Source organism: Bombus terrestris, chromosome 11 (genome assembly GCF_910591885.1).
Source record: "Bombus terrestris chromosome 11, iyBomTerr1.2, whole genome shotgun sequence".
Taxonomy (NCBI): Eukaryota; Metazoa; Arthropoda; class Insecta; order Hymenoptera; family Apidae; genus Bombus; species Bombus terrestris.
The window spans coordinates 10,285,920-10,312,805 of NC_063279.1; the positions used below are offsets into that span (position 1 = coordinate 10,285,920).

Genomic DNA, 26,886 nt, shown 5'->3' on the forward strand with positions numbered 1-26,886 from the left:
GTTGGTTTATGGCGAGTATCGACTTGGTCTAAGAAATTGTATTTTAGCATAACCATGATTACCAAAAACAAGTTGAATAAAGATTCCACACTGTATATTTCTATACTCTTCCCGCGCTGCAGCTATTAATTACAAGAAAGCTTTTGATGGGCGGCTAATTATCTTTTAACGACATTCTAGCCATTTGTTTCGCGAGGAAACGATGGAAAGAGATTAAATGATAAAACGTAAAAAGTGTTCCTGATTCGGAGGGCTATATCGCTCCGATGACACGATCAAATTATTATGAAAGATAAACAATGAAAAATAAGCGAGATCGACTTAAATTGATTAAAACGTACGTGAATAAAACATCATATTCAATTTATGGTTTCTACGGGAGATTGCGCGATATTTCATGGTATTACCTGCAGATTTCTGTTATACGGGATTAACAAAACTCGCTGTTTACTGACTAAAGTGCACGCCTTTTAAACGGCGCACACGCGCACCACGCTGAACACACACTTTACAATCTTGTTTTTCCTGTTCACTGAGAGAAGTATTAACACCGGATGACGCTGGTCGCCAAGCGTTTCCCCCGGTTAAACCTCCGTGCGCACACAATGCTCTTCGTACGCCACCGAGGCACTTTTGTTTCGCAAAACGAAACGAACATTGTCGTGAGTGATAATAATTATGAACTGCGAGATGCCTGTATTTATTACACGTTAAAATAAATTCCACTCTTTACCCTTCCGTGCATTTCATTTTAATTCCATTATATTCTTCGCCTTGTTCAATCTATTACACGTTTTATAATAATTATTATTATTGACTATATTTTATAATTATCGCTATTCTTTATCATTTTGGCAACGTCATTTAAAGAATATTTATGTTAAACGATGGGATCGATTAACTATAATAATCATATATATTGTAGCATTTACATATTAATTAATTAGTTTCAAGTATATGAAATTATTCATTACTAAATTATTAAACAAAGACTTATTTCTTGAACTAAAGTATATAATTGAAAAAAAATATCTTTAAACATCGGAATCGTGTCATAAGCTTACGCTTAATAAACAAGGAAGATTTTTTTCATTTAACTTACAGAAAAATCTGATATAATTGTCAAACTTACAAAAGCAGGAGACATGGAAATTCTTAATTCCCCGAATAAGCTAAAAAGAAAAAAGGCAAAGACCCTTAAAAAATTTGCCAAGAACGTTTACTGTGATTGTTTCTGTAGACCTGAAGGGTGATTTCATCCCTAGTGTTAAAAGTACGTCCGATAATAATGCAAATCGGAAAGGATCTAGTGACACGTACCGGTCGGAACATCCTAAGATAGTTTGCAGTACGTGTAACGTCCGTCCTTACGACGTTTCACGAGCCAGCTGAAAATTTTTCCCGTTTTCGCCTCTAGCTTTGGTCGGAATCTCGTTTGCAAAGAACGCGCGTAGAATATCAAGAGACAGAGACGACTGGAATAGAGTTTACATGGCCTCTTTCCTTCCATGACTTTCTACAAAATATCTTTGCAACACAATCGACAGTAGCACGAGATGAAAAATTTTCCAAAATGATGAAATGATTGGATGAATGCAAAATGAATGCATCTTCGTTAATCGTCGTCTATTATTGCTTCCAGAACAAATGAATAAAAGATAATTAAGACTTAAATGAAATATTATTTTGATATACACGATGATGAAGGTTGAAAATAATTTGCAAAAGTTTCCATTGCGATATACGTAATATTGTTCAATAGAAGCGCTGCATAAGCATGGAATTGAATGGCGGCAATATCGCAATTGAAGTTCAACGTTGTCACGATTTCGAAGCACGGAATTCGCAAAAACAATTACTCGGCATTATTGAAATTAATAAATGCCCAATGGACAGATAGCAGCCACATCAGCAATATTAATGAACATTAATAATTCGAATGTCCATTGTAATTATTAGTTGCGGAATTTAATAGAACTCTAAAGAAGGTCCAACATTCGTTTTGGATTAACGCGGAGTTAATTAAATCAATTACGATATGGATATTTATTCCAACAATATTAGAAATAAGTTATTGCGCTGTTTAAAACATATTATTGCATGAAATATAAAACAATTTATACTAGCGAATCGCTCAATCAGGATTTCAGACAACTTTTACGCTTTTTTCACAAATTTCAATATTTTCTACATATTTCACCCCTTTCGTATCTTCCGCATAATAAAAACAAATGTTCTTCTATGTTATTCCATGCGTAATAAACTTTAAAAACTACTATCGCACAAGAAAAAAGGATGAATTTACTTTCCTAAATCTCTCAATAAAACTCCCAGACGACCTTTAAGCTTCCTTTTTACAACGTACAATATCTTCCACGTATTCCATATTCCATCGAAACCTACTTAACGAAAACAAATTAAAAATGCAGCAACCGAGCAACTGATGCTTGCATTACTTGCACGCGTGGTCAGAAATATTAAACGAAGAAATAAAAAGCGAATCTTTACGGGGGGAGGGGGAAAAAACACTCGCCTTTTACGTGTGCAAAAATTTTATCAAATAAAGGATCATCCCCTTACAAACAAACGAAAAAAAATAAAAGGGAGAACGCAGACGTGTACAAAAAACAGAAGCGGGAGAAAAAGAGCTCTTCGAACGAGCTGTTGAGCCTGGCCACGGGACTCGGCCAGAAAAAAAGAGAGAGACAGAGAGAGGAGAGTTGGGTTGGCCGAGATTAAAAGTGAAAAATCGCTGCGACTTGGCCGTGCCTTTTAAAGCGGCCAAACAAAGCCGCGACCCTCCGGTTAAAAAGCGGCGGAAACACTATAGAGTCGATGTGTTCCGGTATCTACGCGCGTGGCCCGTTTCCTTGTAAATTATCCGCGTGACCAGGCCCGCCGCGTAAACTCGCGCACGAATAAATTCATTTGTTATGAGAGAACCTCGTGGCCGGACGTTATCGGACGAAACGCGTCGGAATTGCTTAACGAAACGGAATAGCCGTTCGCTTATCCCTCGTTCCAGCCCGTCTCTCGCTCTCCGTAGTTTTGTTTCCTTCCACCCCTTCATGTTTATCCCAACCTTCTCGCTTCACCATTATCGTTGCTCTCGAACCATCCCCGATTTTCGTTTCCTTTTTTTAGATTATTTCACTTTTTATTAGAACGTTTCATTTAGACTATTTATATTATCTTCTTTCAGATCGATTTAATTTTCGAATTTGTTGGTTCATCAAATTACTCTTTGAACTTCTTTTACGTTCGCTCGATCGAACGCTCTTTATTGGAATTTCGTCTTTGTTTGTTCTTTACTGTTTTTTTCTTTTTCCTTCAGTTGCTTGTGATCGTACTAAATGATTGTATGGGTTATTAGCTACGTAAAGAAATCATAGACATAAAAGGAATGGAAAAATCACGTGGGATGATAGGTCAGTATGAATTTGAAGTATTTTAAGCAAGTTAATAACTTTTGTATATACTACTTGATTTATGGTAGTTAAAAAAAGTACTTATCTTCCGGTGAAGTGCTTTTTTAATCCGATTTTATATTTAATTTTTACAGTACCAATTTTCTGTAGACATACAAATCTACTACTAAATGATAGGAAATTTAATTAATTTAATATACTTATATATGTTTTCAATTTAATTTAATATACTTATATATGTATCAATATTAATTTTTTTAACTTTGATAGATTTTTGCCTAAAGAATTTTCTAAAATAAATACGGACTTTAAATTAACAATTTCTTTCAATTCTATATACCTATGATGATTCTAAATTTTTAACACGTAATGTACGTACCGACAACACGACACCTCTCCGTCTCCGTTTCTCCTTGGATCAGCCTGTTCCGTTGGTATCGCGACCAAAATCGGTATATAGTATCGTGATTCGACAACATTATTTTAATTATCATACCGCGAGTAAGTTACTGCTCGAGCGAAATTAATCGCACTAGCCAACGAACAGGAAATCGATACGCGAGGGTGGCGGAATCGTCGGAAATTCGATTGCGCGAAACGTAGTTCGGAGCAATTAGGTCGCGCTCGTCGATGGAATTCACGAAGAGGCCACCTTCAAAGACCACCGTCAAAGACGTAGCTTGGTCGAAGGCACGTGGGGAAGTCTCGAAGTGCCGGTTATATCGTTGTAAAACAGGAGAGAATGCACGAAAACAGGCATGTACTAGTAAACGTGAATAGTGTGTGTAGAATAGAATAGAAATAATTCGAATAATAGAAATATATTTGATATATTATTATTATATATATTATTATGTATATATATTATTATTATATCTATTATATCGATTTATATTTATATATTTACACAAAATGTCATATACGTACATATGTACGTACAATGACTTATTAATGTTCAGATATCACGGTGTTCCATTATTGGTTTATACGTGTACCTATGTATACATTGTATAAATATGTAATATGTATGTTATGTAACTGTAACCAGAACTGTGAATTCGATATTTTACATTTAACAAGTACATGATATTGTAATTACCTGTAATAATTTATCTTAGACTTAGGCGTATTAATTTTATCAACAATTGGTCAGTAAACGTGAATACAATCGGGATCCCTTTCAATTTCATCAGCATTGAAAAAAGGCGCCATGGAATCTGTCACAAAAATCGGCGAGCCTCTCGGAGCCTAATGAACAGAAAAAAATTGGACAACGTTATACGGTTGTTCCCCAATTTGCATCTTTATACTCGTTATTTTGAACATTCCCCCGAGACGTGGTTCCTTTTTTCGCCAATTAACAATTAAAACAAATTCGTACAACTCTTTCACACCGCCTACACGACCCCACAAGGCGGCACAAGCGATAAAACGGAGGGAGAAAGAGGAGCGAGAGCGAGTTTAATTAGTGCCAAGGCCGAGGATCGGTCGAAAACTAATTAAATCCACCATGGGCAAATGAATAACAACGTGCATCAAGGGGAAATCGTGGACTTTCGTGGGAGATCGACGATCGAATTCGCTTGTTATAGATAGGGAGATATCCTTCCGGCTATTCACTACCGTCGCTTCCTGACGAAACGTTCGTGGGTAAATATTATTATTCATGGCCGCGTATCGTATTACGATGAAACGTATTTCTATGGGGTGTACACTGGCGTCACGAAATCCTATCAGCGTATTTACGTCAGCGGATAAGGAAGATTATACACCGTGTCATGAAAGAGATGTTACATTTTTGTTTTATCGTCATTCCATTTCTCGGCTGATATATTATACACCGTGCTGTATTCGTTCGATTTTATCATAATAGAAAGTTATTATCGATATCGATCACCGGGATTATGTTCAAAGGTAGTGACACTAAAAAGGAAGACGCCTATGCAAATAAATCGACCACAATCGAGCCATTCAACGATATTATTCGATAAGAAATTGAACAAATACTACGAGAAAATGTTATGAAAAATGACGTTTGAACTGGCACACATTTGTAAAAGAAGTGGAAGCGGCCATTTGATCAATATCGTATTTTACATACGCGGTGACTCTTTTTTTATGGCATCCTGTAAAACGCAACGGTAAAATGGAATGAAACGAATAAAGAAGAAGAAAATGAGAAACCTGAGACAACCGTGGCGAAATAAAAATTCTTGTCTGACTGGTAATGAGTAAAAAATCAAATCACTGCCGATCTTCTTACTCGGCTGACGTACACGGTTGACGTTCCGCGCGTGATTTGCAAATGCCACGGTCCGGAAAGTTTCATTTCGCGAGACAAAACTCGTGTTTATAGGAGAACGTGTGATAATGCGACGCAGTGAGTATGATGTGTCACGTGACAGGCGAAAAGAGTAGTTTGTGGAAGAATTTTTAGCCTGGCTCGGTACTGGAACCGGGATTATCGTTAGCTTTGGATATTGATGGAATTTAGATCTCTATTAGCATTGTTGATATAGTGATTAAGTTTTGGTTTGAATCGAGTTACTTAATTTTTACAGCATTTGATTTTATTCTATGCTTTAAGAATAAATAATTAACGAATGAACATGAAATAAATGAATTGTAGTGTTAACACGAAAATGATCAGATAGACTTACAACAATTTTTAAGAATTTTCTACTTTTTCTGCTTGTATTACACATTGTTTCATATGGATTTATATGAAATTTACTTTCACCTAATGAACCCTTGTAACACGTGTACGGCAATATAAATAAATAGAATGATAATTTTCTATGAATTATTTCTCAACAATATTGATATTAAACGTATCTAACATTTATTCTCCATTCTCAGAATAAGAATTCAAGGACTCGCAATTAAAAACTTCGTGACCGATAAACGCCAGAAGTGGAAGAGATAGAAGGAATCAAAGAAAGCCGTCCCGAGAAAAAGTAGAAGACGAAGAAAACGGAAGAAGTAAAGAAAGAGTTGTCGCGGTCTGGTTCCTGTGACCATCCCCACTTCATCAGAAATTTCCAATGCAAATATCAGGTGCCGTGGTGGTGGATGAAAATGAGGAATAATCAAAGAAGCGAGGGATAGGGAAAAAAGTGGAGATCTCGAAGGGTGGTACCGTGATAGGAAAGGAATCGACACGTGGCCTATGGAGGAACTTTAATGACATTTCTTATTTCCAGCCGTTTCTTGGATTCCCGTCGACACCTCGTCTTATACTTTCTTTCTTTCCTTCTTTCTTCCTTTTCCGTCTCTTCATCGTCATCGTGAAAGTAATTTTCTACGCCGGGACGTTTGCTCGGCTACTTTATTTGCCCCCAAACTTTATATATCATTCGTTGATTAACGATGTTTCCGGTTCCAGCGGATGTACCCGGAAGTTACTATCCCTCGAACAGAGTCGTATTACTGTTAAGTTTCGAATGCGACATATAGGTACGCTGGCCTCATAACAGTCACGTGTTTATGTGTAAATAATATCAACGATTTTAATTCTATAACCGTATAACTGTTGATACATCAACGATAAATAATAGATTTTAAGCTTCGACAATAATTACTGGATAAATAATAATTCACAGTCTTATAAATATTACAAATTAATGAGACATAAATATTATATTTCGTATTACAATAATTTATTCACGTATTTGTATTATTAATAATTTATTGAATTATTGCTATCTTAATAACCTGAGTAGCTTACAATCACAATGAAATTGTGAAATGGACTAAACAGCACAATCAGTTCAACGAAAGAAATGTTAAATTGTGAATTTGATTTGATATTTGATAAAATAGTTCGATCAAGGCAATGATGAGAAAAAATGTTCCTGGTAATGTTAATATTTAATTTGACGAGGATAGAAATCTGATTACACAGAATTATTTATTTTCGTTGTGTCATTTTAATTCTAATCAATTAATTATATTCCTCGTTTTGATAAGAAATATGCCAATTGGCAGCGAGCAGGTAACAATATTCGAGACTAGAAAAAGATCGATAGAAGGGAACAATCTAGTCGTTAACTAGAGCCGTGAAACGTTCTAATACTGACGATACGTCAGTATAGTACTCACGAGTACTGACCGATCGAGATTCACCGTTTATTTCGACGGCGTTTCACTTCAGGGGCATTTACTACTCTCTCTGTCGGTTTCCCCGGCATTCACGGAGGCGGAACAGGAGAGGCGGAGTGAAGACGATGATCCTTGAGCTACTTCCAAGCAGTCGTGCATCGACGCTCGAAACAAATTGCGTCTGTAATTATAGCGCCCTACTTCACCTGATTACGGAACTACGAGGCTGGATTACTGAGACTGAATTTCGTATAAGACACTGCGAAATTTCAAGTAACTCTGCCTCGTTTTTCTTATCGCTGACCAATCGATCAATGTCTTTGAAAAAAGAAAGATGAAAAGTTAACTTGCAAACTCTCCTTTGTAAATATAACCAACGATTATCCTCAAATATCAGCTGATCTGTTTCTATAAATCCTGATAATTCGCATAAACTTGCGCTATGTGTTCCTTTATTATGAACATTTGACAATTAAGCAAATGACAAATAAATAACAAATAAATAAACTGTTTCTCATTAGGGTACCAAATGTGACAATTATAGAGAAGTATAGGAATTGGATGGTACAAGATAGAAGATAAGAGAAACATTAAGAATTGGTTAATAATACTATGACTCTTTTACGATTTAATGAAGTGTGAAGTGTGACATAGTGAAATCTTGCTCTACATCTGATCGTAAAACAATACTTCCTGCTTTATAGCACACACGATACTTAACATCGACTGATGTAATGACATCGACAGTATTAAAAGTTCCAAAAACAATATCGTTTATTCGAATCGAGTGTTTTAATTAATCCCAGGTCTATCAGAAAATTTCCCTATCGCGCCATTAGCAAGTCAAGTGGCGATCATCGGCGTCTGCCTCGCAGCAGTCAACACGGTAAGAGAAAAATATTCTAAAGAGAGAAAGACAAAAAGAAGAATTTAATAAAACGGCGGAGAATAAAAGAAGAAAAATAAAAATAAAGCATTTTAATGATCGCAGGGAGAAGATGGTATCGATCGTCGTAATTGTCGGGTTGGTCCGTTCCCTCGGGCAAAAAATATCGCCCGATCCTTTGTTCACCGGAGTCTCAAGTGCATCGAGGCCGTGGCTGTCCTTTCACGGTGTAAAAGACGAGACAATCCCAATCGTTCGCACTTTCTCAAAACGTCTCCGGTCCGGAGCCGGAGGCTGAAAGTGTCCCGCAAGAGAACGAAGGAAGATCGTCTCCCTTGGGAACGAGGGAAAAAGGGTAAATGAATAGCGACAAGTTGCGCCGAGGTTCCCGCCGAGAATAAAGATGGAGGGAGCCTTCGGGGACACGGCTAAAAGCCGATACGGAAACTCGATGCAATTCGCCGCGCGCCGTTCGGCGGACAAACGTGATCGCTGGGGATTTTTTTTTTTTTTTTGAGAGACCGCAGCAATTTGTATCGATAAAACAATAGAAAAATATGAAAGTAACATCTTCTAGACTCTCTTTCACGATCGAACTAATTTTGAATGTCACGGGATTACTAACTTCACCAGTGATAATTAAACTGCGGCTCGTTATGCGAATTTCTACAAAGACAAATAAGGGGACAGAAACTTGTTTTACGAAATATTATACTGCTACCAAATATTATAATAGATGCTAAGCTTTGCGTATTTTATGTACCTTTGCATATTACGCGAATTCTCTGCGTTCCTACAATTTTTAAATTTCTCTATGGATATACAGAGATCCGCAGTCTAATAATAATAAACATCTTCGCGTCTTCAATAACAGTTTCAGTCACGAAATAAAAGAAAATTGTATAAATTGCAGCTACTATCCGATTATTCTGTTTGCCGGAAACTTATCAATGTCTCAACAAACAATCGCTTCTCAAAGCTTTAAATAACCAAAAATTGTATTTCTTTTCCATTGTCACGTTCCATTGTTCTCGCGGGGAGCGAAATCGCGTGACGATAATTGCTTACGTAAAACAGCGGTGTGGCAATAGCGGTAATTAGACGGTGAACTTCTTTGAGACAGTGACTGATTAAATGACGGAAAATTCAGGTAGTATGGAAAAGGGGAATGAAGGAGAGGTGAAGAGTAGAAATCGTCTTAAACGGAGGTATAAATACGAAGAGTTGAAATGGCTAGGTACGCGGAAGAAGGGAGGAAGATTACGGACGAAAAAGAAATCGTGGAAAAGGATGGACAGGGATGCAGATTAAGAGCGTCGTGGATGACCTTTGTACGAAAGGAATCGAGATTAAAACGAAAGACGGAAGTTGATGAGGCCGGATCATTAAGCAACTGGCTCCTAGCCTCGGTATTATGCAAACAATATTTAAGGAAGAGGAAGAAAGAAAGAAAGAAGAATGAGATTTTGTTCGAGCACGAATAAAGAGAGGTACAAACCATGGAAAGTTTTCATATAATTGACCAAACAGTCGAATATACGTATAATGCGCATAAAGACACCCTGGGTCTAAATTGTTCGTAAAGCGTATTGTTCAATTTTACCGATTGTTTCATTGCTGTTCTTGTGATAATAGCAGCCCTCTTTATAAATATATGTCGCCAGTTTTGGTATCATAAATATTGTTTCATCGCTGTGTTTGTAATAAAAAGAGTGTTTAAAGTCGAAAATACATTTTGTTTCGCAAATATCGAAGCGACATAACATATCTATAAATCAAATTTGTGCATTGCAAAAACAAATTCCCTAGAAATATTGTACTTTTGTATCGAAAAATGTATTAATTGAAAACGTAATTCGTAATTCATATGCTGTGAATGTTTATACGTTTATTGATACTTACGATTTACAAGTGCGAACTCGAAGGTTCAATTCAAAAACGCATAGAATATGCAGAAGAATGTAAAATATTCAGGATAGGGTACCAAACGGATTTCTATTTAAGTTCCACTGTCGTAAATTAGTAAAACGAACCTGCCAGACGGTTTAATACCTACGGTTTTAATTGCTCCAGTCACAATCGATCTAATCTCAGACGTCCCACGTGTCGGTTAATTTAGTAGATCCTTGACACTCTAGTTATCGGTTCGATAATGCTGGATGTAACTTAGATGAAAGATAAGAACCTTGAATCATTCAATGTCACGCGAATTAATTAATTTGCGCATCGATGAATCGTTTGCGTGAAACGTAAGAAGATCAAGAATGTCGTAAAACAGAGTGACAGCAAACGTGTTGAAAATGCTGAAAATTATCGATGTTGATTACAAATTTTTATTTAATAGGATTATTGGTCGTAATATTGATAAATACAAAAAATCTAAAATTTAACGGCAGTAAAGAAAAAGAGAAAAATTCGTAGCAGCCGCGTGTTCGCGAGTCAGACACGACAGACGCGGAATCGATTTTAACGAAAGCGCCGCCAACTGTGAAAACAGGCCGAAGCCCTCTTCCAGGTGGTGCTCCAGGTATAGTTTGCGGAGATTTCTGAACAACTTTCGCGGAAAGGTCAATATTTTCCTTGAGAGTTGCGCCTACCTTCAGCCACCGCGCGCCCCAAATCGTGTTTTATCTCGGCCTCCTTCGAACGGGCTTGTACGGCGTGAAAAAGGTAATGAAAAGAGAAAAATCGCATGTAACGCGTTCATATAATGGAGCGCGACATAGAAAAATAGAAAATGACAGGTTGAACGACCGATTTTAAACGTAAAGTGCATACGTACGTATTCGAAAGTGACATATTACTTACAATATGCGTTAGTAAATCACGAGACATATTATATCTTGTGTCTTGTGTTTGCCATTATATTCGAGTGTAAATTAACAAAACATCAGAAATCTCTTCAGAGGCTTATCAAAAGTATATTTGTTGAGTCAATAACTGTTGATAAAAGAATTAGCACCCGGTTAACGCTTATCACATATCTACACATGTAATAAGCTACTGATATTATTTATATTTATAATTATTTATACTTGTAAAATTCTTCTAGATAAAAATTAAGGCTACTACTAAAAGGCCTGTAACTTCTGTAAAAAACAACTTATAACCTTTCTATATTAACTTAACGTGTATCTTCGCATATAGTCCACAAATATTCTGAAACACAGGAATACCATTTAATATCCAGTGAAGTATTGTTCGTTCAAAATCGAACATTTCATATGTTACGATCTAATAATTCAATCTTAAATCGAATCTTTACGGATATCTCAGAATTGACGATATTCCAACAAAACAACGATATACGTTCTAAAATAATAATCTAAAATTCATAGAAAATTAATTCAATCCAACTTAATGCAAAAAAGGTAGAAGCATCGAACGACGATCAAGCAGCCTTCAGCGAAAGTGATAACCACGAAATTGTAGGAAAAGCTTCCCAGTAAGATCGATGCAGCGACCTTGAACCGGTCACGGTAATCCCGGTCGTCGGGTATAATAAGACGGTTCTCCCCGAAAACTTGCGCCTGGTAGGAAACCGCCGGATTATTTCTCGATGTTATCGTCCAGTCGGATAAGTGGAAGAGGTGGAATCTACCAAAGGAGAGACTCGATCGACGCCAAAGTGGTCTCGAGTCGATCGACTCGAGATTTGAATCTCCGCCCGGTACGAGCGAAAAAGAAAGGGCATCAGACAGAAACTGGATTCTTCGAGGAATCGAATTCACTTCCATTCTCACAAGGGATCCTAACGTTCTTCGAGAACTCGAAGGGATCGTCGAGTAACCGGCCGTTAGACTTGCGGCTCGAGACGAGGAAATACGACCGACTGCGATCTGATACCAACGGTGAATCTATTAGACCTAGCTGTGCAAAGTGAAAATTGATTAGTATCTGACTACTGATTTAAAGAACGAGTACTTGTATCGTTAAATGTATACGTAACTAGATAATTGATGATCGTGGACGTTCTAATTTCAAGCATTTGAATATTAAAATATTCTTCTTAAATTAAACTTAAATTAATCTTCTGTTATAGTTTATGAAAATTTTGTTAGAGAATTTAGCTCTTGTCGTAGGGTTTAGTAAAATTTTAAATATAGTATATTGAGTATACTCCTGTACAAAGCAAAGAATCATTAAAGATCTAAGGCTATCTATGACGAATATACGTTTCATTGATAGTTTGATTTGTTGTGAGCTTGAGTTAATCTTCGAGAATGTTCTGATTCGAAGCATAACATATTGAAATTGATCCATTTGGTCTTTGAATGTTGAAATAAGTTTCTTAAGCCGAGTAATTTTCTTTAGAAAATAAACTGTTCAGGGATTTAATCTGATCCTTGAGAAGACCTAAACTTGCTCAAAGCTTAAATAAACGATTGACCCGCTTGAAATTGTGATTCGCTGAAATGCACTAGACAATCAAGCGATATACAGTTCTACAAATAACGTTAATAAAGGTTACAAACACAAATCTTCTAGAAAGTGGACCAGGAATAGTTCGCAAACAGAGGGTTAAGTGTGATGTTTAAGTTCTACAATAGATGACAGCGTCGAAAGTTAAACACCTGGTACTGAGTATTCGGTAAATATTTTAGAAAGGTTCGCTAACTCGCGATATCTCCACTTAGTATCAATTTTCTACTACATGCGCGCACATACTTACACAAGGAAACTAGATATGTGCCATAAGTATTAGACAAAATTCACTGGATCTTTACGATTTGATGAGAAAATCAGCAGAGAGCATGAACGCCAAATTATGTTGATACCAGATATAATTAGTAATTAACGTAAATCACATTCATTGATTATAAATATTCTTCGTTTTGCGATAGAAAACGAATCGATGTCATGAAATTTTAGTATTTCAATATATCTTAAGAATTTAAATTTTCTATCGCGAACGTGAACACCGTGAAGAACGTTCTTTGGAAATTCTATATCGAAGAACCGGAAGGAGATTCAGAGTTTAATAACCAGTAAACTCAATCCTCATTAATGCCAGTCTACTTCGAAGAACCTGTAATTGTTTAGTAAGTTATCTAATAATTATGAATCAATTTGATTGTATCTTCTTCTTTCAATTATAATTTTCTGCTGCTTCCTTATAATTTCAGCGAAATTTTGTTCCAAGAGTACGAAGTTGAGGAACCTTTCGGTCGCCTGTGCGTGTAATTTATGCGAAGATTGAAGGCTTGCGCGTTGATTTTGGCATGATGCAAGTTTATTTCATTATTACCCAGTGTATAATAAGTATTTATTATACAAATTTTTGTTATGCAATTTAAATAACCCTTACGTGATTTCTATATCGTTTCTCGATATTCATCAAAAATTCATATAATTTTAAACCTAATTTCAACACAACTGTTGAACAGCATATTAATACGAAAGCTTTGACGTAGAATCAAATTTTAAATTCTATTTCGATCTTCTCTGGCATTTACCTAATTTGAATAATACACGAAAGAATATCTTTCTTCGTAGAAAAAAAGAAACACTTCCATTATATTACATTTGTACAATTAAAATCCAATACAAAAGGAGACATCTCCATTCTATTAATTCTAACCAAAAGTGAAAATCAACACGTGATAACCGTCAATTAAAATATTTTAGATAAGATAGAAGAACTTATCAATCGAATTCCTTTCGTACCCTATATATCGAAACATAATCAACTGTCGAAGAGAAAGTCGATTAGGCTAGTTAAAAAATCGAGAGATTCACAGATGGATAGGCACGCGACCGTAGTTCTTATATCAAAAGGAGGCTTTCACGAATCGTTTACTTAAGAATCTTTCTTTTTCGTAAATCATTGGGATTTTGGTATCCGGTGATGGGTTCCTTGCTGACCATGCTAGCAAGCAAGAAGAGGTTTCGACACATAATCGATATTCAATCACGTAGAACGACAACATTTTCGTCGTTACTCTAGTTGCTGGTAACTGGTACCAGGCGGTTGGTTCGCATGATTCATAAAACCGAAGAAAGGGAAAAATCCAAGGGCTGAATTTTCCAGAATTCCAATATGTCTCCTAGCTATCAGAAGCCACCTTTCTGGTTCTTCGGGACTCTGAGGTTGAAAAGAATTTTCTCTTACACTGTATTAATAAAATAAAAATGAGTATTATATAACTATAATTGAAATTTTGCTATAACGTTAGAATGTGCAATGTACCGTAAAATAGTCTCTTCGAATTGGCTCGATAAAAGAGAAATTGGAATATCGATAGGTATCTCTGTTCATGCAACAGAATTAAGATGAACAAGACTATCTTCTATAAATACCAGATATATATTTCCATTTTCACTATCATTTCCACAGAAAATTGGTTTCATTTGCCTCTAAAAACGTCTTCACCACTTGGTGAAAATCATGTCGGTGAAGAATTCGAAACGTTCAAAGGGATACTGCGGCAAGCTCTGTTTTGATCGTATCTTCTTTTGTTACAAAGAGAGCAACCGTCTTCAAGTATTCTATGAACGGCGCGGAACCTATCCGGGGAGAAATTTTTCCAACGAGACAGCCCTGTACCTTCGGAACTTCTACGGAATAAATTCTATCCATTCTCGAGACACCTTTCACTCTCGGAGATTGCCACGAACACGGGAAACACTTATTCCGCGTCTCGGTTCGTTACTGTTCCCGGTACAGCCCGAGCATTTACTTAAACTCCGACTTATCGATCGTAAATTAATCCTACATCTCATATCTCTATATTGCAAAAAGAAAATGTCGACTTGTAACTATATCTCAAGTTTTTAGCGGAAAGAAAGACGCGTGACGCAATGTCGAATCTTCCGGAAACCACACTGATTAACACGTTGAGTGCCATGGTGATCATTGGTGATCATCGGTGATTCGATCAAATGTTGCCACATTTTTCAGAATAATTAAAATAAGATAAATTTCATAGATTAAGAAATATTCAACAAACTATTATAGTGTTAGTATATAAGTTAGGATAAGTGTTACATTGTAGATAGTTTAAATATCCATAGTTTTCTGTTTAGTCTTAAGATCAGCAAGCGATGATGGACTCGTGACTACGGGCAATCCTTGTGAGACACGCAGATTTAAGCCAAAAAATATGTGCATGTGTGCGCTTGCAACGAGTGGCTGCGTGAAGACGAGAGATTCTTCGCCAGCGAGTGTGAGCGTACTCTCTTTTTACCTAGCAATAAAATAATAGTTCAACCTGTCATAATAGTCATCCGCTCTATCATCCCTACGATATTAGATTGAGTAATACGTTTATTTATATTTTCTTCAAAGTGCACGTCAAGTGTTTATTGCTTTCATATAAAGTCTACCTAATCACAAAGTAAAATATCTGTACTATGGCCCTACAAAATTTATATTTCTCATGAAAATATTTCTTTACTTTCTTTGAATAACTTTTACAACGTTCTTCGAAATATTATACACTAAGTAAAGTAAGATATCTGTACTATTGCCCTACAAAATTTATATTCCCCATCGAAAAATTTCTTTACTTTCTTTGAATAATTTTTACAACGTTCTTCGAGATATTATACACTAAATAAAAGACAGACGAAATTATTAGCCAACTCAATGTACAATACATATGAGATTCACGTAGCAGTCAACGTGTTAACTCTTTGTAAACTTTCCAGCTTCGTTGTAAAAAACAGAAAGTTAAAATAGGAGGACGTAGACATGTACCACTTAACAGTAAATCACATTGTTCTACGTAATATTGCAGTTCTATTCTACCTTCGATGATAATCATCGTCGAGCATCTGGTGGAAACGAATGTTCTACAAGGAGCGCAGGTTAGCGTGCGAAAGTCGAGAGGAAAACGGAAGACCATGGGCGATATCGCGACGGGCAGACAAAGCAAAGCGCATTTTCCGACTCGCCTTGCAGCCTCTCTCCTTCGTGGGTTGTGCCTCCGTTTACGTTAAATCAAGCAATCAGCTAAAGTGCACCGCGTCCGTGGTTTCCACGAGAATGCCGATTCAACCGGATTAACTTTAATCCGAAGACGTCGATACCCGCCATTCTTCCAACGACTCGAGCGCGCAGTCCCTTTCCTCGAGAGTTATAATATCGTCGGATGAAATCCGCGAAAAAAGTCTCGAGGACAGACGTGTGCTTTTCTTTTTCTTTCTTCCAGATATCGCGAAATTTTGCTCAGTCGTCGAGGTCAACGAGCGAGGAGAGATTACCGCCAAGTATATACATAGAATGAAAGCAAGAAAGTTGAATGAGTTCTTGTTCGAGCGTCCTTCGAGACATTTCTACGTCATGTTTTTAAAAAATACACGCTAACGTATGAAGATTGCATGATGAAGGAATCATAGAGGTTTCGATTGGATACACGTTAAAGTATGAAATAAAATACAACCGAAACCTTCCTTTTCTTCTTTTGATAAAATATATCGATTATTATATTGCTTTAAAATAATGCTAAAATATATTGCTTTCGATAATGGAATCAAGTGGAGGTCAATTTGACTACAAATTGAAATTAATGTTAGCTAAAGATCAAGTCAAAACTAGATCAAGGTCGATTTTAATTTAATTGAATATTTTAATTGAAGTCGAGGTCAGATCAAGATCAAGTTGATGTTTAGTTAAGTGACCCGTTGATTATGACCTGTTGAAACGTAGTTACATAGTTGTTTTACAATTAATTTTTATTATTATTCCATACAAAATCTAAAAATTATAATAACGTAGATGATCCCATAAATGCTGCACTTTTGTTTCTTAGCAAACGTAGATCGGTAAATTTCGTGATATTATACGTAGTAGAACAGCAAGGGGTCGAGTAATATCTGCCGGACATTTTCAAGCGATGGTACTTGCCGAATGCAGAATAGTTCTAATTAATTCCGTGTAAGTCGACCTCCTCATATATTAAATTCATCGGTTTGATATCTATCCATACTCATCCGTGGTAGAAATCGACGATCTCCGCGTTCTACTATCCGTACCGAGCTTTGCAATCTGATCGAAGTAGAAGCCAATGCTTTCGTGATAATAATTAGACCATGATAGATTACCAGAACGTAATGAATTTTAATGTGTAGAGACCAATTCTTATTAAATTTCCCTTGAAATTTCTACGTTGCTGGATATTTAAAAAATAATGGAATTATAATCACCATTTTAATCTAAAAAATATTCAAAGAAATTGTTTATATAGTGAGCTATAACAAGCCTGAAAGTTGTCTCTAGTTTCTTGTAGCAGCAACTTTTCATCCTGCAGGAAGCAGAGGAAAGTCTAGAAGTAATTAAATTCAAATTCCATCTTAAAACATTATTCTTCGTAACGAGTGACAAAAGTTTCGAACTTGGTCTTTGTCAAAGGCCAAATTGTTCCGGTCAATATTTTCATGTTAAACAGCGAACCGTAAATGGCAATTACTCAACTCTGGCAGCTCTTCGCTTAATAAACTCAAGTCACCATTATCGTCCTTAAACGTAACGCGAAATCTACCTAAACGCTCTCGCTTCGCTTCCTCTCTCTTATCTCCTCAGCATCCATTACAGTATTAAAAAAGAAGGAAAAGAAAAAGAAAAGAGAGAGAGGGAGAGAAAGCAAAAAACGAAAAACACCTGGGAACTAGAAGGAAGGAACCTGAAGAAATTAGAAAACCGCGGCTCGGACGTGGAAAACCAGTGAGGAGGACGAGGATTCGCAGCGAGGCGCGAGAAAAAGTTATCAAAGCGTCAGGACAGACGAATTTTCCAGCCGTGAGATCCAGCGACCCTCGAAGCTTGGTCGACCAACCCCAAAAGAAGTTCGAAAAACGGGCCAGGCCAATAAATCCAGCCCCAATGTCAACTCTAACAACGATCCATCCTGACCAGGACCGGTTTGAACGAGAAAAGAAGCGAAGAGGAAAGGGGTAGTGGGCTCAATGGGGAGGAAAAGAAACGAGCAAGGTAAAGAGAAGAGGATGGCAATAGCATCGACAAAGCTGCGGTTTCCAATTTAGTAGCACCACTTTATATACAGTTCGGCAAGGCTCAAACAGAGGATGGAAGAGTGGTACGTGGGTAAAAGGGGTGTCCAATGCGAAAGAAAGGTTGGAAGGGAGCGAGGGAAAGGTCGGAAAAGAGCGGCGAACCAGATATACGACGAGAAAGCCGCGATGGGGACGGAAAGTGGTGGAACTTGTAAGGCGACGATGAAAGCCCACAACTTGAATGGTTCTTCGTGCTTCGTCCTGATTGCCGTACGAATGTCTCGTCGCTTTCCATGGGTCATTGCTGCTTCCGTCTCTGTGAAAAGCAACGACGCGCCTCTTTGTTGATTCGCGACAACCTGCGACGCTAGCAAAAGTGGCTGAGTGTTCAGGAAGATCGGTGATTTGCTATTTTATTGTGAACCTATTGCGATTAATTATTGCTTCATATCGACAGATAGAATGATTTGAAGAAAAAATGAAATGAAATTTTTTCACTTGTGAAAGTTGGATAGAGTAAAAGTTAGATTTTAGTAACATAATCTGCGTACTTTGAAATATTTAAATATTTGCGATATTTTGATCGGATATTTGGTATTTCATTATATACGTACTTGTCTCTATCGATCGAATGGTTTGAAAAATGACAACATTTTTTGATTTGTTAAGGTTAGATGGGGTTTAAATTAGATTTTAATAGGACGATGTATATGTATTTTGAAATATTAATATATATCACTATATTCGTTTTGTTTGGCTCGTACATATATGTTTACATACTTAGAGAATATAAATTTAGGAAGATCTATTTTACAGTATGATTCATATAAAATATAAATTAATAACATGATACTAATAACACGAATGAATACAATCTGCAAAGTTATGTTTCTTCTATCTTTTTATATTTTCGTATCTTATGTTTGGTTTCCATATTCGAAGAAACCAGCCAAAAATATACGTTCGATGGTAATTTGTTCGAAACTCATCTCCTTCTTTTGTTTTTCATATATTGTTTCTCGCAATGATTCCAGTGGATTTTCTTAAATTCCTCCGATAGAACTCCGGTCGATTTCCAAGAATCCTCGAGACGCTTTTATCTTCCCAAGATGAAACCCTCGACCGGAGTATTTTTCCGCGCGGCATTACATTGTGTACAGCGCGCGCGAGATTTAATCTTGCGAAGGAGAGAATGGCATCCAAAGCTTCGAACACGACATAGATACACATTTACCTGAAATCCGTTCCGTATGAAACTTTCTAATCAATACAATCACGACACAAATTTCCATCTAGTACGGAAAAGGTTACTTACCCTTAAACAAAAAGATGGAATTATTTGAACCTTTCATGAACTACGGAATTCCTTGGATTTTTTAAAACAACAGGAATTAATGTAAGAATTTTGGACTGTTGAGAATTCACCTTTTACCAACCTCGCAAGTTATCAATCTGCTACTATATTTATGACGCTATTCCATTTCTAAACTAACCGAAGGTGCCATTTTCAAATGTAAGCGGCGTGTTTTATTTCCTAAAAACAAAAGTCTGTAACCACACTCATCCTTGATAAAATTCTAAAACCACAAACACAGAGACGATTTTTAATCTCGGCTACTTCTTATACTTCATTAACTAAGTACCCAGAAAGTATCAACTAAAAGCGAGGCATGACCGCTTCACAAACTCCCGTAAACATCACGTACAAAATGGCTGCACTTCACGCTCTACAGCGTTTAATTTTCCACCATCCTTTTATGCATACGCCATAAGAATATCAAAGGGGGATAAGATGAAAGTTATTAGAAAGTTCTTCGCGGGGAAGAAGTAATTATAGGGCTGGAGGAAGTATAGAAAGTTGACATGCAGGGAGATCTAGGGGTCAGTCGTGTTTCAATTACTGTTTGCTAGATATTTGGAAAGTGCGAGCGTGTAATTCGGAAATCGGTATGTATTCGTCGCGTAGAGAGAACAAGCGTTTCCGTGTGTATGTAGTTTGGATGTCCATGGTGAAGCCGCCGGACAAACACTCGAACGATGTTGGAAAATTGGCAGTGCATTTCCGCCGCCCTGGCCGAAATTATATTCAACAGAGCGTGGGACCTTTGCGCCAAGTCGGTGACGTTACATCCTTTCATTAGCAGGACACACATCGAATTCGCAAATTTAATTAATTAAGTAAACAAGAATTTTCATCTAGACTGAGTGACGACTATTAATCCATCGCGTTAACAAGCCAGGACGACCAGACAAAGGATAAACTGATTTCAAAACGATTTCACGATGCGAGGAACCTTAATCGAGATTGTTGCGATTATGAATCTTTGTTTTGCTAGGAAAAAATCAATTTCCTTAACATCGATTTAACTTTCGTAACCCTAAAAGCGTTAAAGTGGTCCATTCGCGTGACTTTTAGATTAAACATTTTATAAACTGGCAACGATATATGTCGTAAGATTTGAATGATCTTTTGTAAATGTAAAATATGTATACGGCAAGAATACTTGCTTTTCTCCTTGAATATGAAATTTTTGACTTTAGAAACTTGGTAGTATGACGATGTCATTGGAGAGGTGGAACTTCAATGAAGCGATGAGATCAAGTTTTTGAAATTCGAATAGTAGAATACATAAGAATTCGAAGTATAGACGATATCATAAAAGATGGTAAAGTTCGAATTGAAGAGTTCAAGAAAGTCATAGTATCATATTTGGAAATTACGATATAAATAATTACGAAAATATAAGACCTTCTCTCGTGGACATAGAATTTTGGATTTCAAAACGTGGAAATTTGATGTTAGGAAAATTGATGGTAGAGAAATTTACTTTTGGTGCCCTTAAAAGGAAGATGCATTTATTTATGAATGCAACCAGGTGCACCGTAGGCAATTTCAGCCGACCGAGCCTGTTTATCGAAACTATCGATAGAAAATCAAGTAACTCACTAAAAACAAGAGAGAGTGGCGACCGACTTTGTTTATGTATACATTGGAAATTAACCAAAGTAAGCTATCATAACCACGTCCCGAGTATAGTTTACAGACACCTGATACAAAGCGTAATAAATACCCTTTGCTTCAGACAGGAAGTTAAATATTAATTAACGCTGCTCCGCTAATGGACCTTTGAATATAAACGCGCACCTAAGAGCTTGGAATCTGGTATCCTCACGTCACATGCGTCCTTTCCTTTACACCGTGTCAGCTACAAGCAAAAAATATTCTCTATCTTAACGTTTATCTGAAAAACGTAACGCTGAAGTTTTTTTTGAAACCTCATCTTAGCGCTTATGATTGATAAAACCAAAGTTATTGAAATAAAGAGCTTCAAAGTTATCAATTTTTACAACATTTTATAAAAATTACTGTCACGAAAGAATTTTGATCTGCGTGAAGTTTACTTTTCTTTTTTATCCTAATCGTAAATATTTATCTCACGCTGCTATTGTATAACGAGCAATAAAAATCAGAGAAGCAATTTGCGTTAAATAATCGCGATAAGCTTGCTGGAGAAGCCGAAATAAGAATAGTGGAAGGGTGAAAAAGCGTTCGAAGAAAGCGAGGGACGAGGATAAAGTTCGAATGCATGGCTTTTCCGTGGGCTAACTTAATTTAAAAACACAAAGAATTTCCTTCGCTCGGGAAATAGACGAAGACATGTTTTTCCCTGAGAAAACTCTCTTGCCCGCCTCCATCAGTGACTAGTCTCTTCCCTTTCACTGTTTCGTATCAATCTTCATCCCACTTCCGGTCTACCTTCGTTCTTTCTTTGACCAGAACCACCTTCTCTATACTTCAAGCACGCTTTCGCACCTTGAGACCAGCTTCCAAGCTTTCTCGACCTTCTGAAAGCTCGTTGACTCGAGCCATGTGTCGAAGAAATGGTTTAAAACGGAACGACGACTAATTCGTTGCATCGTCGTCCGCGATTAAAACGAGCGATTCCCGAGGCGAAACGCTCCTCGTAAGAAAGGAGCTTTCTTGTCGATTTCACTCCGATCCTTTTTTTCTTACAACACGACTTCTTCGCGTAAATGTACGAATTTTCCTGGTTTCTTTTTATTTTTTAATTATTCTTAGGTAAATTGGCTTCCTGTTTCCATGAATTCTTTGAGTTTGAAATTAAAAAATGTAATTTGATAACAAGGTAGCTCGGAAATCGGCACTTTTAAATTTAAACACTCGATAAGGAGTATGTCGTTTCTTACAGAGAAATAGAATCTTTTATAATATCCTATTCGAATTCTTAATGTTAAAAAGTTAGATTTGCGTCAAAGTACTGGTTTTAAATTTCCAAAATTAATCATTATAAATTTCTTTCAACTTCTGTTACTTCACTTCAATTTACCGTATTTTCTTGGCCATCACCGTCACAAAAGCACTTAAACAACCAATTGTTCATATGAATAAACCTCAATATTCATTGAGACCATATTCAACCCTTACTATGCATATGCCTCAGACGACTGTTCATGTAGTATACTAATTTTTTATTAAATACATATACATTTGCGACAAATATGTCACATATATAAATATTTGCACATGAATCAACGGAAGATTCGAACCGGAAGAGACTCATATTGTTGTGCCTTGGAGTACCAACGTTGTTTTGGTCTGCTAGATTCAAAGCTAAACAAACTCCGGACAAAACTTTTCGTAATTCCACCGCTCGATACAAATAGACGAACATGCTCTCTAGGACAATGATTGTAGCGAGTGATACAGTCGAATAGCGAGCGTAGAGTTGAACAGTAGCATTGAGCGAGCGACGATTACAACCAGCATACACTACCTCTGTACTTGTACTTAAAGTGATTTTAATATAATTGACTATTACAATTTTTATCATTCTCTCTCTCTCTTTAATAAACCAACACGTATAATAAACCACTTCAAATATTTTGTAATTTCTATACGGTTTCATCATTGGTTTCAAATAGTTATCTTCTTTCTTTTTTATCTTCCTTCTTCTTTTTTTCTTTATCTTATCTATGTACTCTCGTATATTATTATATTCATCGATATAATCACGATAATCCTGCCTTGTTACGACACTAATGAAATCTCAAAATGTTTTATATGAATAACACACACGATATGGAACATAACAATTTTCCATATGGCTAGCGTTCGTATACTTTCGTGAACGTATCAAACTGACGATTCCAAATAAATATGTATTCGTACATCACTGTAATTACTCAAATACCAGCTGTTTAAACCAACTTCCACACAACTCTGCACAATATCCCGTGTACTTTCACGGGATATTGACGTGAACAAGAATGTAAGACTGAAATGCGCGTAATGGAAAGTTTCCATGGAGAAACAATTATTCATAGAATGGCAAATGTACGGGACGTGCAACTGGAACGAGGATGGCGTCATAAAGTGCCATTCATTTAGCGTGCTATGACTAGACACTGCAGCAATGGTCGATTCAATGTCTGGCACAGAATCGACCGATTCTCCTCGAGCTACTCACGTACCAAGTATACTTAGGTAATAAAGTCAATCGATAAGATAACAGCAGCCAGGACTTACGCGAGCAGATTGAAGGTCCAGCGAAATGAAGAACCTCCATCGACTTAACCATTTTGATCCTGTTTCCACGACCTCGATCTTTTTCGTTTTACGTTCCTCTCTTCTCTTCGCGGTTCCCTATGTTGGAACGATTTAAGTCGAATGAAAGAGTGGATTCGGTTGTTCGGGATATTTCGAAAGCTTTTATTCTCTCTGAATATGAGGAATTAGGAACTAGAACGATTGGTTTGGGTTGGAAAGAGAAAGAGCTAAGATTTGATCAAATCCGTCGAGTGAAAGGTGAAGATAGCAATTTTAGAATAATAGTACATTTATTTTATACTGTGTCAATGTAGGATAGTCTCGCGTACTACACACGCATATATTTTTTTTTACTCGAAAATTATTTTCTTAAATATATCGTTGCATATAAAAGGAGGAAATGGTTAATTTTCGAAGAGTTTGGACGTCGACGAAAGTTATTAATATAAATTCGTTTCGAGTATTTTTGCAAATAGTTTTCTCTGGTATACGTCATGGAAAAATATTTTGACATACATACAAAAAATCCAATTATCTACAGATATTGCAACTTGCCCACTAGGTATACGTCAGTTATATATGAAGTTAAACAGTGACGAAAAACCAATAATAATAATGATAAAAAAAAAGGATCTGCCAATATGCCAATTTCGTTCTGTTTCTCTGAAATGTCATTCTCCTTGCTCGGTAAGAAGGAGGAGGCGATAGATAAAATAAGAAGGAATTCCGTTCGTAACGAAGCGTTAAACGACTTCCTTCGGTCGATAAGTGACTTCTGTGATCGACTCTCTTCCGTCTCATCGCTGCCATTATCTTCGATCTAGTACGGAATTCGACCCTTTACCTCTTTCACGACACTGTCATCCCCTCGCATGTCGATTTTCAAACGAAGAATAAGAATAAAATTGAAAATTTTCTTTTGTCTCTCTGTGATCCTTCCCTCTGCCGAATTTTCGCATTCCGAAACGAGATACCTTCTCAGATATCGAATCAAATTTTTCAAAGTCGAAATACTAAGTACAATAAGACTTCGATATTACAGATTATAGACTAAAAAGTAAGATTATAGAAAAAGAAAGAAATTCTAATTGATTATAGATTATCGATATCAGAGAATAAATCAGCGATCGATGATATAGCAAATGATAGATAAATAAAATGAAGATTGAAAAGCGTATATATAAGCAATTAAGCACATGACTTGCAAGTTATAAAGAGTTGATACTGGATTACAATCAGCTTGAAAAATGGGAATATTACGAAGTGTCACGCTTCTAAAAAAAAAAACTTCTGAAAAGATAGGCTTGTCAGAAAAATTGCGCGTTAAAGTTAAACGATTTTGAAAGATCAAAGGGGAAAAAGAACTCTTAGACTTGATAGCTCTGATCATGGAAGTTTACAGCGTTAAAAAATTAAACCAAGAGTATCGCTCTTCCGAAAACACGAAGTTTCTATAGGATATTTCTTCGAAGTAATTATGTAATACAATTCGAGAAACGGGGAACACATTTTCAAGCACTTTGTTTCCATCGTAGCCTAGCCTCGTCGCCGTCATTATCGTCGATTTTCCGCGAAATTCGCGTAGTTCTCCGGATTCTAAAGGCCAGAAGTGGCGAGAACGATGGTTGCTCACGCGAAACAATTCGAAAATCTATATAAATTTGCTCAATGATCAGGTTTACGCCGTCGTTAATGGTAAAACGAGTTAGCTTAATAACGATCGATCGTAAAGTTTGGCAGACTTGAGCGCCTTGGGCGATTTGATTTCGACGCCGTCTTTCCTCGAAAATCTACGAAGAAGACATTCTTCGAGAGTCTCGATAAAAATGGTCGACGATCGACGCTATAAAATCCGTGTTCACAATCTTCTACGAAGATTTATATTCTAAGAAAATCATCTACATTTACACTATATAGATCTCGACTTTAAAATACGAATAATTAATCAATTGTAGATATTTATGTGTTCGTGAAAAATTATTTAATTTAAAAAATGCACGGTCTACACACGATACACAAATATAAAATATATCCGAAGTACAGTACTCGTTATGATATTTAGTGCGTGAATTTTTTAATAATCAAAAGCTACCGCTGTTCAGCTTATCGTTATTCCCGCAATATCTTCGATTAATATCGATAATACAAATAATACAAATTAATAATACGACTAATACAAATTTTAATTCAAATTCCCTTCTCAAGAACTTGTTGCATCCATCGTCTTCTAACATCCACACAGTTCACAAAGTACCATATGATCGCGAGCGTTGAGATATTCGTCAAACTCTCTTGTGTGGGAAGGCAAAAAAGTAAGACGGAACAGAAATTGAAACGGAACAAGACAGAATCGAAGGAGAAACAGGGTCTGTCTCGTTTGGGAGCGCGCCTTTGTCTGGGCAGTTGATAGAGCTCTTTCCCTTGAAGTCGGTGATTCTCGAGCCATTTAAACGTGTCGAGCGACCAACACGGCTGCCTCGAGACGGTCAACGAATCTTTGGGAATAAATCTGCCGTGGAAAGCTGGCTAGAAAGATTAAAAGGACACCGATGGATTCCGACGAACGGGCAGAAAGGAAAGGAATGAGACGCCGCGTGAAACGAAATGTCTCCGAGCGTTAGATCGGGAGAAAAATACAGATCCGACCCGTGAAGTAGCGGACCAGCATGCTGAGGCCAAAGATCGAATCGTAAATACCGCGTTAGCCGACTGTTCCTTCGGGAGTTGCCTCCCCTTGAGAAGGGTGACAGCAGTTGAATAATTTTTATAGAAACGTTTAGATAAATAATATAGATAAATAATCATACGTAATAATATACGAAGTATTAAGAAATATATAGGTAATATTTGTAGGATGCAATTTTAGTCGCCCAAGAATTCGCATATGAAAATTTTGGTTGAAACTTATCTTCGAAATCGTAAATAATTTAATTTTGCACTCTATGAGG

At 36.7% G+C, this 26,886-nt stretch overlaps 1 protein-coding gene across 1 annotated transcript in view; it reads right to left on the reverse strand.

The window, feature by feature from the left end:
• Nucleotides 1-4,532: 4,532 nt before the first annotated feature.
• Nucleotides 4,533-26,886, reverse strand: part of LOC100642390 (delta-1-pyrroline-5-carboxylate dehydrogenase, mitochondrial) — a 43,596-nt gene continuing 21,242 nt past the window's right edge. Inside the window, exon 8 of the mRNA XM_048410592.1 lies at nt 4,533-4,676. The gene's annotated coding sequence lies outside the window, so the exon portion shown is untranslated. The remainder of the gene's footprint in view (nt 4,677-26,886) is intronic.